We start from the raw sequence: 12,707 nt of genomic DNA, 5'->3' as shown, positions 1-12,707 counted from the left end.
TAAGTAGGAACCAAATAAGATTCTTCCAACTACAGTCTTGCAACACTGCAAAGCCACTCTCCCATTCTCAGAGGCAACCATTTAAAACTTCCTCCACTCCTGTCTTCTGACCCTATCACCTTCTTCCTCGCACCCTCTGGTGGTCCAATCTACTTGGCAGCAGGAACAGAAGCCATCAGAGAACTTCCTCAACTTCCTATGACCCAACCTACACACCAACATGCCTCTCTCCATCCCTAGCATTCCACCAAAAGAAGTCTTCCCCATCATTGTGCCCTTCACCTATACCCTGGACTTTCCTACTGCTACCATTTCAGGGAGTATCTTTACCTATCCATAAACCTCTCCCCAACTTCCCCATCTCTACCTGTCTATTGACATCTTCAAACATAGTTTCTTATCTTCAATCTTAAGAAAGTATTTCCTCTTTAAACAACGATACTTCAATAAAAAAAATCCTCGATAGTACATTCACCTTAGACATCTGTCTTGCCCTTCACAGCCAGACTTCCTGAAAAAGTTCTCTCTCCACCTCCCACTTCACTGTTCTTTTTCTGTTTGATTCCTCTGAGCTTTTGACACTATGAAGCAGACCATTCTTTTTTTTTTTAAATTGAGATATAATTCACCCACTTAAAGTGTACCAGGTGATGGTTTTTAGTATATTAACAGATATGAACAACCATTACCACAGTCAGCTTTTCATCACCACACAAGGAAACCCAGGATCCTTAGCTGTCATTCCCCTTTCTCCCTATCCTCCACCCCCATCCCTAGGCAATCATTAATCTACTTTCTCTCTCTTTAGATTTGCCTCTTCTGGACTTTCATATGAATGGAATCACATAATATGTGGACTTTTGTAACTGGCTTCCCTCTCTTAGCATGATGGTTTCAGGATTCATGCAAGTTATAGCATGTATCAGTACTTCATTCCTTTTTATTGATGAATACTATTCCATTGTATAGATATACCACATTTCACTTATCCATTCATTAGTTGATTGGCATTTGGGTTATGTACACTTTTTAGCTATTATGAATAATGCTGCTATAAACATTTGTGTACAAGTTTTTGTGTGGGCATATGTTTTCATTTCTCCTAGGAGTGGAGTATCTGGGTCATAAGGTAACCCTATGTTTAATCATTTGAAGAACTACCAAGCTGTCTTCCTAAGCAGTCACACCATTTTACATTCCCATCAGCACTTTATGAGAGTTCTGATTTCGCCACATCCTTGTCAACACCTGCTATTATCTGACTCTTCGATCTAGCCATCCTAGTGGGTGTGAAGTGGTTTCCATCGTGACACACCATTATTCTTGAATATAAATGATTACCTTGGCTTCCATGAAGCTACACTCTTAGGATCAAAGTATAATTTTCAAAAAAAGCTGAAAAACATGACTGTTACACCAATCTAAAATGAAAATATGTGAAAATGTAATCAGTTCATCGATTAATGAGGAAATCAGTAAGATGGTAGAGCTAGCTCAAAGAGTATTTTGAGAAACTAGAGTTATAAAATCCTTTCAAAAATAATTTTAGAATAACATTACCAGGTTAGAGACAAAGTTGGTTAATGTCCTACAGGGTAAGAACCCATAACTTTTGAGGTTACCAGGTGGTATGCTGGAGCGCTGTCATACCAGCTGATTGTTAAATACTCAGATGCTTTGTAAGCAAGTCCCTTTCCCTCAGGCAGTTTACCAGCATACTATTTCCACTAGAAATAAATTATTTGAATCTCTACCAGACACAACTTAAGATGTTAGTAAGAACTTTTACAGAGTCTCAGTCCTTAATTCCTAACAAAGAGCAAAGCCAAACATGGTCCATTCTCTTAAAAAATGGCATCTTCCTTGGGTGGGCTGGTTACACAGTGCTTCACCTTAACACTGAAAGAACATGCAGTCACCCTTGTCACCTCATTTCCAAGTTTTGAACAATTTTTTTAATGCTAATTTTCCTCCAACCTCTCTAGTGCCTCCTTTTTCATCTCCTTTGTGGGCTTCTTTTCCTCTTAATTACCTTCCCTTAAATAATGGTGTTCATCAAGGCTTTATTTTCAGGGATTGTTCTGGGGTCTCTCTGTTTTCAGTCCTCTCAGTCTTCCCACTTTGCTGCCTAATTAACTACCACTCATCTTTTAACATGTCTCTGTCAAAAAAGCCTTCCAGACTCCCCTCTTTGAGAGCACTTACCACAGTTCTTATAAACAATTTATTGTGTAATTAATTATTTAATGTCTGTCTCTCCCACTAGACCATAAGCACCATGACAGCAGGGAACATGACTGTCCTTTTTACTTCTGAAATCCTCAGAGCTTAAATAACTATTTGTTGAATAAATGAATGAATGAGTGAGTGCACAAATGGAGAAATAAACAGATGGTAGATGGTGATTTCAGTCATTCCCTTCCATGGCCTCAGTTTTCAGTATATTAGTGATTTAAAAATGTATCTTGCCAACTTTCTTTCTCTTTTGAAACTGAATTATAAAATGATATTCAGGGCAGATCTCTTGTTATATTTAAACACAAAGTGCTAGAACATCAGAATTCCATGTAGATATTTTTGAAAATGCCAAGTGTCAACCAAGGGGGCAGACAATTCAGCGATTGCTTGATCTAGGAAATAGCACTTGATTGCTCACAAAATGGTGGGAGATGATTCTCCACGAGTCGCTCGTGTTTCTTTATGTCTCGTGAGCAGAGGCACCAACAGACTTTGGTTCTGAATTATCTTTTCAAGGATGGCGTAGCCTGGGAAGATGGAAATAGGCTCTCCCTCCAGAGCAGAAGGTTTGTTTGCTGTGCGGTGTAATAAAGATAATGTCTCCCTCTGGGGCAAAGCTTGGGCAATGGGTTTGCTCGCTGCCCACCATACAAAATTGGAGTTTCCTAAGCGTGAGGCTCCTCTCCTGGAATGCAGTCCAGGGATGTGCAGGCATCACCTGGCCCTTGCTCTGTCACATAAAGGAACTGGACTCGGAGGACTGATGCAAGAAAGTGATAGTTCTCTGGCTACTGCTCTTGCTTTGAGTGATAAACTGTCCTTTGTTACCAACCCAGAAGATTTGTCTTTGGTCAGCCTCCACAGAACCGTGGCAGAACTTGTTAGCTTGCAGGTAGGATTAAAGTCTCCAGTCCTTCACAGGTCTTGACACAAAGTGGCTATTTATAAACATATTAATTGTCCGATGAACGGGAAGAAATGGCTTAAACATTTTATATCCTAATATAATTGATGGTCACTTACTTCATAGGGTTTTAGTTATGTCTTACAAGACTGATCAGAAGTTTGGGGTTGATGTGTAACTGATTGTACTCTTTCCTCTTTAAATAATACCATATAAGCTACCAGCTGGGGCTTTTACACAGCTTCTACTTTTCAGAAGAGCTTTTCTCATAGTGAGTGGGAGATGCCTGTGCATTTCTCCATATTTCCAGGTATGTGGTTTTGGAAGTACCTTCACTCATTCTCTCCAGTGTAAGCTTAGCATTGCCAACAACTACCTCAAAGGCAAGAGCCATGCATGTTATTCTTTTGAACCCCTCTCCTCCTTCTTATAAGGCTTGGCAAAAGCTTCTGTCCAGATAGTATCACTATTACAATATGGTAGATTGTACTTTCCAAAGATTGCTGCTGTGGTATCTGTCACCCCATCCCCTTGCTCTTGTGCAATGTGACCTTGTCCCTCCCTCATCAAGAGATGGAATCTAGGGGAAGGGTGTAGCTCAGTGGTAGAGTGCATGCCTAGCATGCATGAGGTCCTGGGTTCAATCCCCAGTACCTCCATCAAAAATAAATAAATAAATAAATAAACAAACCTAATTACCCCTCCCCAAGCAAACAAAGAGATGGAATCTATTTCTCCATCTCCTTCTCCATTCCCTTGAGTCTGGGAAGGCCCTGTGACATCCCTGACCAATAGAAAATGGCAGAAGTAACACTGAGAAGTTCCAGTTATAGTCCTTTACTGGCCAAACAGCTTCTACTCCTGTCTCTGGGCTGCTTTGTCTCATAATTCAGCCTTTATGTTGTGAGAAGCCCAGGCCATGTGGAGAAGCCTCAACTGTGTTCCTGACCCACTTTCAAAATCATCTGCCAGCCAGTTAAGTGAGCCATCTTGGTTGTCTAACCCAGTTCAGCCCTCAAATGACTGAGGTCCTAGGTGACCTACAGCTGCAGTTGCATCAGAGACACCAAGCAAGAACTGATGATCTGAACCCAGTCAACCCACAAAACCACAAAAGATAATAATATATTGTTGTTTGGGGTAGCTTATTGCACAGCTGTAGAGAACTAGAACAAAGAGACTCCTGAAATAAAGAATTTCACTTGACCGTGTAGTTCTAAACCCATCCTCCATTGCTTAGAATACTCAAAAAGAGGAAGCAGGTTTGACTTAGGAATTAGCATAGCATTTGGTACCTAGCAGACCTTTTTGAAGTATTTTTATGAATTAATGAATGATTGGATATAAAACGAGAATCACTGTAAAGCAGAGGTCTTAATCCCAGATTTTAAAAAATGTTGATTTGCTCACTCATAAATGGAACACTTGGGAATTACTCTCCTTCCTTAAGTTAAATTTATCTGGCTTCTTGGGCATCACCAGATCTCCAGACCAGTATCAAGACAACCTATTTGATCACAAGTTTGAGTTCATGTGGGAGGATACTCTAGAACTGGTTTTGCTCTTGTTGGGCAACAGTTTGAATCAGATACTGTTTTGGTAGCCTGGCCTGGAGGCTCATTCGCCACACTTTTTAAAACTTTGAGAATGTTAGATCAAGATTCTGGAGATACAATCTTCAGATCTAAGAGCATTCAGTGTTGTCTTAAAAAAAAAAAGTTCATTCTGAAGCATAGCAGTGGATAGCAATCTCCTCCTCACCCCCTAGCCAGTTAACTTACTGTGTGCCTCTGTCCTCTCAATCCTTATGCTCCAGCCTTGCTGATCTTTCAGCAAGCCCTCAAATACCATATTCCTTCTCACCGCAGGACGTTTGCACATGTTATCTCATTCTCCCACCCATACCTCTCCATTTCTTCATCTAGCCAAACTCATCATTTTGCCTCAGTTCAAACACAAGTTCTTCAAATATACTTTCTCTGACCTCTGCAGAGTAGGTGAGGTGCCCCACTACATGCTCCCATAGCACCTTATATTTGTCCATCACAACATATTTTGCAATTATAATTATATATCCTTAATTCTGTAATTATTTCTCCTAACGTGCTTATTTTTCACATGCTTATAAGACCATCCACATAGCTTACTCTATACATTAACATAACTTTAATATTCTCCTGCTGTCCTCAACATAATTTTACTATTTCAGCAAACTCTTGACTGGGAAAATAAAAGTTACAAATGACTTTATTGTTGATTCCAGGACTTTCTTGAAAGACTCATCAACTCTTCAGATTAAAGCATCAAATGACAATTTATACTCCAAGACTCTTTGAGCCCATTGCCTCAATTTCTGAGTCTATCAATCCTAAAATATTTTTTCATGATCTCTACCCAGTGCTAACCAAGACCTCTTTCTCCTCTCAGTCAAAGACCCACCTTAAATTAGACTTTTAAAATTCAATAAATAGCCCAATTTTCCCTTATCCATCTGTAAGATGCTACAAAGGCTGTCTATGTAGTGCTCTCCCTTACTCTGGTAAGCAATTAAAATGAGTTTTGTCATAGTAACTCGTTGCCTTGGTGATATTTTGGGGGAGGCATTTTTGATGCTAACAACCAATCAATGTGCATGTTTAATGCGATTTTTTTTCCTTGAAAAGCTGTTATTAAATCCATGGTGGAAATCAGTCATGCCTTAGCTTTGAGGAAATGCAGTAGTTGATTGATAAATCTCTCATGAGAATTTTCATTCTTCATAAGGGTATAGACCTGGTCAGTTTTGTTCATTGGTTTATCTCTGTGTCAGAGCAGAACAGGTGCTTCATATATTAAATAAATGAGTGGATCACAGAGTAGATGACAGAACAAGATGGATTTCATGGTGTGCAAGGGCAACTCTTACTGATAAGACTTCCTGGCTGAGACTCCTGTGGCAAAGTGACTCAGAAATGATAACTCCACTTTCTCACCCTTTCACTGTCACCCAATTCCATAAAACATCATACAACCATACAGGGTTTTACATGGAACTCTGATAGTGACCTCATTTGTCCTATAGCTGCTTATCTGCTAGATCATGATTTTGATCTGCCCAGCCTACTTCTGTAATATCACCATTAGGTAAAACAGAGGTTGTCCATAAAGATTGCCATTGTTTGAGAAGTGAGTAAAAATGAGGTCCTCGTACATAATATGTCAGGGTGGCTTGACTGATTGAAGAATGAAGGGAAGCAGAATATGCCACCTCAAAATATGCCACTTTGGCATGTGGATTTTCAGCTGAAGGCAATTGAGAAGAAGCAGATATAAGAAAACGTCTCTGCCCTCCCGTATTTGCCTAAAAGCAGGACATATATTTGTAAAGATGTGCCCCTCTCTCCTCTCTGTTTAGAAGGGCAGAAGTTAATCATCAGATACAACTCTAGACCCTTATCAGCCCAGAGATGACACTAGAGAAATCTCCATAACAAACCTTACTCACTAGTCTTTATCCTCCATTAATTCCCCCATATATATACACCTTCCCACAATTTCCACTGCTAGAAACTCAAAGCCCTTTTCCTTCCTCTTGTCATGTCTCTAAAAATTCATTATTCTTTTGTGAAAATGCTTCATAAACCCGTTCTAACCACCCCTGCGAGTTACTCATCTCTGCGTGCTCCCATGTGTACATAGAACATACACGTTAACAAACTTCTATTTGTTTTCTTCTGTTAATCTTTCATCAGTTTAACTTACAGGGAACTAGCCAATGAACCTAAAGTGAATAGAGGAAACAGATTTGTTTTTCCTCCTGTGAGAGCATCAGCTATGATCCTGAGCAGGAGGTGATGGTGCTGTGCCCATCGGTGGTGCCATGGCCGTAAGCAGAGCCATTATGGAGATCTGTCAGTCAATGGTGTGGTCAAGAGAAGCTTATCACTGTTATATATATATGATATATAATATATATATATATATATCAGAAGTGATCAGAGGACCATGACTTGCTTTTCTATAGAGATAATCTAGAAACTTCACTCACTATGCATTTACTCAGCACTGAAAACAGCTTAGGCACTGTGTACAGTGATTGGAGAGAGATGAATATTTTTTAAAAGGCACATTGAAAGCCTTTGCCCTGAATATATTCCCTGATGGAGAAAAATGATCAACACCTCTGTGTTCAATAGAATTGACCATTTGTTAAAATATTTGTTGTTGATGTTACAAATGAGTCAGACACTAGATATTTATAGATGATCTATTATGGCTGAGCCCTGGAGACACAAAGAAGTTTACAATCCTCAAGAAGCACACACGGAAGGGTAACTAACAAAATTCCCAGGCCAACAGAGTTGTGAATGGGCTCAGTGGTGTTGGTGGTGGAAGTTCAGAAGAGAGAGGGATTATTTCCCACTGGGTGGGCAAGAGGGATTTCATGGAGAGAAAGGGAATTTAAACTGCATCTTTAGAATGGGCAAGACTTGGCGGAATGAGGAAAGGAGGTGCAGCTCAGAGCGAGATACCAGGGAGGGAGACAAGGGCAGAGGGAGCTGACATTTTTGAGGTTTCCCCAGGGCAGGCACTTTCACAAACATGGCCTTCATTTAATCATCCTCCAGAATGTAGAGGACAGTGATGGCAATGAGGTCTTTGCTCCCAAGGACACAAGCATTACACTTAAAGCAATTAGAAAACAATAGAAGCTATTAGGGAAAAAATACTGGACTGAATATAATCAAACGTGGTTCAGCTCTTGTTCACTGGGAGAGATTAGGTCTTAGTAACTTAACCAAAAGCCCACCTGATTGAGATCAGGTAGGTACCTGAGAGCTAGGGACAGTCAGGCTGTTGGAGGTACGTTCTATTGGAGGTCCAGGTTAACTAGCTGAGCCCTTTGTCCCCTGGGCCTGGGGTATCTGAAATGGTTTTGAGACCTATTTAGGGAATTTTCAATCTGATTTTATTTGACATTTTATTCCGTGGCCTGCCCTGCTGATGCTAAACACTGTGGTGGCCTTGGTGGCACCCTGACCTCATAAAATTTTGCAAACTGGAGACAACTCCACAGGAGGTGAAAGTCAGGGAACTAGGTGTTCAGACAGTGTTCTCTTCAGAGGGTTGAAGGCCTGGAGGTTGGTATCTATGGCAGCCAGAGTATGTGTAGCCAGTCCCTTCCTTTGCCCTTTCTTCCTGCTGACCATGCTGGGGGGGGGGATGGAGTTTCTTATCTGTTTGGCTTCAACGCATTGTTCCTGTCTCTGGGAAGATGGACTGAGCTTTATTTGTTTTATATGAGGATAAAGTAAAAAGATTTAAACAATCCTAGAGCTTACTAATAGGCCAATGCTTTCCTGAGGACCCAATCAATGAATATGTTGGATGTTTATTAGGTATAAGGTACTGTGCTCAGTGCCGTTGGGAAGGGATACAGTTTGTAGGTGTGGTCCCCGCCCTCGTGGAGCTCACAGTCTAGCTAGAAAAATAAAAGATATACATAAAATATTACAACTAATGGTACATAGTGCTGCCTGGTAGAACTTTCCACAATGATGGAAATATTCTATAATGTGCATTGTCTAATACAGTAGGCACTAGCCATATGTGGCTGTTGAAATGTGGATAGTACAACTGAGGAATTGAATTGAATTTGTAACTTAATTTTTGAGTATTTTAAATAGCCATCTATGGATCATGGCTTCTGAATTGGGCAGCTTTGTATGAGGCATTACATGAGTGCTAAAAAAAGAATGAGCTGAGGTAAACAAGAGGATGAAGATTGCTCACTTCAGGTGGATGTGGACAGGGATGGCTTCCAGGAAGGGGTGTGATTATAGGTGGGTTCTAGGAATATGTAGGATTCTGGTAGCAGAATGAGTGGAAGACGGTACTAGATTCTGGGAATTTTCAGAGCACTGCTGGGGGTACTGGAGAGTAAAAATGGAACAGAGTAGAGTCCTCTTCTGGTTTCATCTCATCTCTTGTGTTAAAAAGATGGTTGGGTTTGATGAGGCAATTCTCTCTTTTTGGTGCCCTCAGATGCTTCTTTTCCAGGGGACTCAGCAAATAAACTTAAGGGCAATGGGAAGAGCGCTAGAATGGGAGTTGGCGCAGATGGGTTCTACTCCTCCTGTGTCATTAACATTTCTCTACACTAATAATGAAATAACAGAAAGAGAAACTAAAAAAAAAAAATTCCATTTATAACCACATCAAAACAAAACAAAAACAAACCTGGGAATAAATGACCAAGGAGGTGAAAGACTCTGAAAACTAAAAACATTGATGAAGGAAACTGAAGATGATTCAAAGAAATGGAAAGATATCCTGTGCTCTTGGATTGGAAGACTTGTGGTTATCAAAGGGGAAAGGGGAGGAGGGGAGGAGACAAATTAGGGATGTGGGATTAACAGATACAAACATACCTATGTATAAAATAGGTAAGCAACAAGAATATACTGTACAGCACAGGGAGCTATACCCATTATCTTGTAATAACCTATAATGTAATATAATCTGCAAAAATACTGAATTGGTATGTTTTACACCTGAAACTAAGACAATATTATAAATCAGCTAGGGGGTGCTTATAGCTCAGTGGTAAAATAAAGCGCATGCTTAGCATGCAGGAGGTCCTGGGTTCAGTCCCCAGTATCTCCATTAAGAAAAAAGATAACAACACCACAATTTGAGAGGCAAAAGCAGAGTAAAGGTAGCTACCTGCCCCCAGGAAGTCACAGCCTGTTAGAAGTCACAGAAGACAAAACTATTTAATAAACAAACAAACAATTAAAAAAAAGTTTGTCTTCCGGACAAGTGCCAATTAACAAATCCAGATGGTCTAGTCACACGAACCAACCCTCTTCACACCCCTCAAGTCCTTTTCCTTAGCACAGTTCAGCTTTCAAAAAGCCTATCTTTTGTTTCAGCAACTGTTGAGTTCAGCTCCCACTGGGCCCTCTTTAGTTATTACTGAATAAAGTCTATCCTACCACTTTAACTAGTGTCTGGTTTGGTCTATCTTTGGCAGTCTTCTGTTTTTTGTGCTGATTCAGAAGGAGGACAATTTCTGGTAGTTCCAGTCCTGCCACAGCAACACATGCTTTAGCTCTGACTTCGAACCACATAGCACTGCCTGTCTTCCTCCTCCTCTTCCCCTCTTCTCTGACTTGGATGGGGCCTTGTTCCTAGGCTGGCAGGTAAACTGGCTATTTCTGGGGCACTTTTAGCCTCTCCCTTCCCTTCACACCTTTAGATTCTCTCTCTCCCTCTCTGGAACCGCCCCTCCTTTCCATTCTAGGTGCAACTCCCCTAGGTCAGAACACATCATTTCTTGCCTAAATGAATCTAATTACCTTTTAACTAATCTCCCTACTTCCAGTCTCATCAGAACTCCAAAGTGCTCCTTTTAGCATACTGAGCTGATCACCTCACTTTCCTTGGAAACTTCCGTGGCTCCCTACTGCCTAGGGAATAAAGTTGAATCTCCTTAGCAGGTATGTGGAGCGCCACATTATCTCACCTTAACCTAAATGTCTCCCACCTCATTTCCCGTGGAACCTGTGATCACCATTCCTTAAACATAAGTGTTATCTGCACATTTCTAGGGTTGTGTTTACATTCTTCTGTCATTCTGGGACAAATGGCTCCCTTGCCCCCATTTCTGCCAATGATCAAAATTTTATTCTTTTTTCAAGGCCTAATTCAAATACATCCTCCTTCGTGGAAGCAGTTTGAGTTGGAATTCCCTCCTCTGTACTTCCACCTCATATCACTTTCTGAAGGTCAGGTTCATAACTGAGGTATAACTTATATACTGTTAAATTAGCCTTTAGGTGTATAGTTCTATAAGTTTTGACAAGCATATACAGTTGAGTAACTAACCATCACAGTGAAGAAATAGAGTATTTCCATCAAACCCGAAAGTTCCTTTGCAGACAATGCCCTCCTTCCATTCCTAGTTCCTGGCAATAACTGATCTGATTTCTGTCCCTATATACCTCATTTAAATTTATTTTTTTCATTTTCCCTCTAGACTTTGTTTGTGTACACATCTTTCTCTCACTGGGTTGTTACTTTGCAGACAGAGAGTTGTAATCATTCACTTTTCTATTCCTTATGGCTCCAAGCACAAGTCCCAAACACATTTATTACATGCCAGCTCATAAATATTTAATAAAAGAAAAAGAGAAGAAGGAAAAAGAAGGAAGGAAGGAAGGAAAGAAAAGAATGAGCCAAAGAACAAATGGACAAAGGGCCCTAGGAGAGTTCTGATTCGACAATAGGGAAACCAACAGGGCTCATCTTAGTTGAATGAGTTATTCTGAGTTATTCATCTGAACTATAAAAGTAGCTACTCTTAAACACCTAATACAAAATATATTAAAGTTTGAATCAGCAAAACTGATTTTTTGGTAAGGAAATCTTAATGTAAGTGACATATAAAGTGTATTGGGGGGTGGGAAACAAGCACCCACCAATCCCAAGTTAAGTTGCTTCTGATCTCCTGGCATATTACAACACCACAACTATGATATGAGGCATTCTGTCCTTGGTATACAGCAGGGACACTTAAAACTGAGGGAGAAAGGGAATGACTATTTACCAAGTGCCTCCAAAGTCATTATACTCTGTTTCATGTTTTATTTAATTCTCACAACTACTGTATCACTTAGGTGAAAAATTATTAGTTATTCGTTAGGAAAGGAAATAAATAATTATAGGAAGTATAGAGGTATACCTCTAAAGGGAGAAAAAGGTTTAAAATCTTTATCTTTAACTCAGGATGAATTCTTCAGAGATTTTTCCTAGTTTTTCTTCTGTGAAATCATAATAAGCAGGAAGGGACAAGAGTCCAGGTAATAAACACTTTTAGATGTCCATCATTGATCCATTCAGGGTAATTCTGATATGATAGCTATGTTCATTTCTGATGCCAACACGATGAGAAGGAATTCTAGTGTACTGTTTGATGAGGTTGTCAACTAAGGCACATGCAGGAGTTTGTGCTTTAAGTGTTGTAGTCAGTAAAGGGTACATATTTTGGTGTCACAGAAATTTAAAGTGATTTTGCAATCAGTCTTTGGAGATAATTTTCCTGTTTCTTAGAACAAGTTGGAAGATAAACTTTGGACAATGTATTAAACTATGCCCTTTGTAATTAAGGAACCCAAGATAATGTGTTAAAGTTTAGCGGAGATTTAAATTCCTGAGCTGATTAAAGAGAGCTGTTAAGACCATAAGGTTTGGAATAAAAAATTCTACTGTTGATATTATTCCTGGAGTTTCCAGGCATCATATAGTGATGATTTGCACTATCGCTTATTATTTTTCAATCTTGTAGAATGGCTCAGAATTAAATAACAACTAAAAATAAGTACAATTCAACCTGAAAGGCTGGAACCAGGGCAAGATGATCAGGAATTTTTGTCTGGCTCCGGGCTATGTCCCGTTCATGCAATGTGGAGGCACTGAAAGGCGTAGGGGTAGTAGATGGAAATGTTGTTTCAGGAAGATGTCTAGCTGTTGGTGCAAATTGTCTAGGGCAAAGAAGAGACAGAAGCAGATTAGATCCCTTAGA

This window comes from Camelus ferus, chromosome 15, assembly GCF_009834535.1.
Source record: "Camelus ferus isolate YT-003-E chromosome 15, BCGSAC_Cfer_1.0, whole genome shotgun sequence".
NCBI classification, from domain to species: domain Eukaryota; kingdom Metazoa; phylum Chordata; class Mammalia; order Artiodactyla; family Camelidae; genus Camelus; species Camelus ferus.
Note: the sequence above shows the minus strand (reverse complement) of the source record.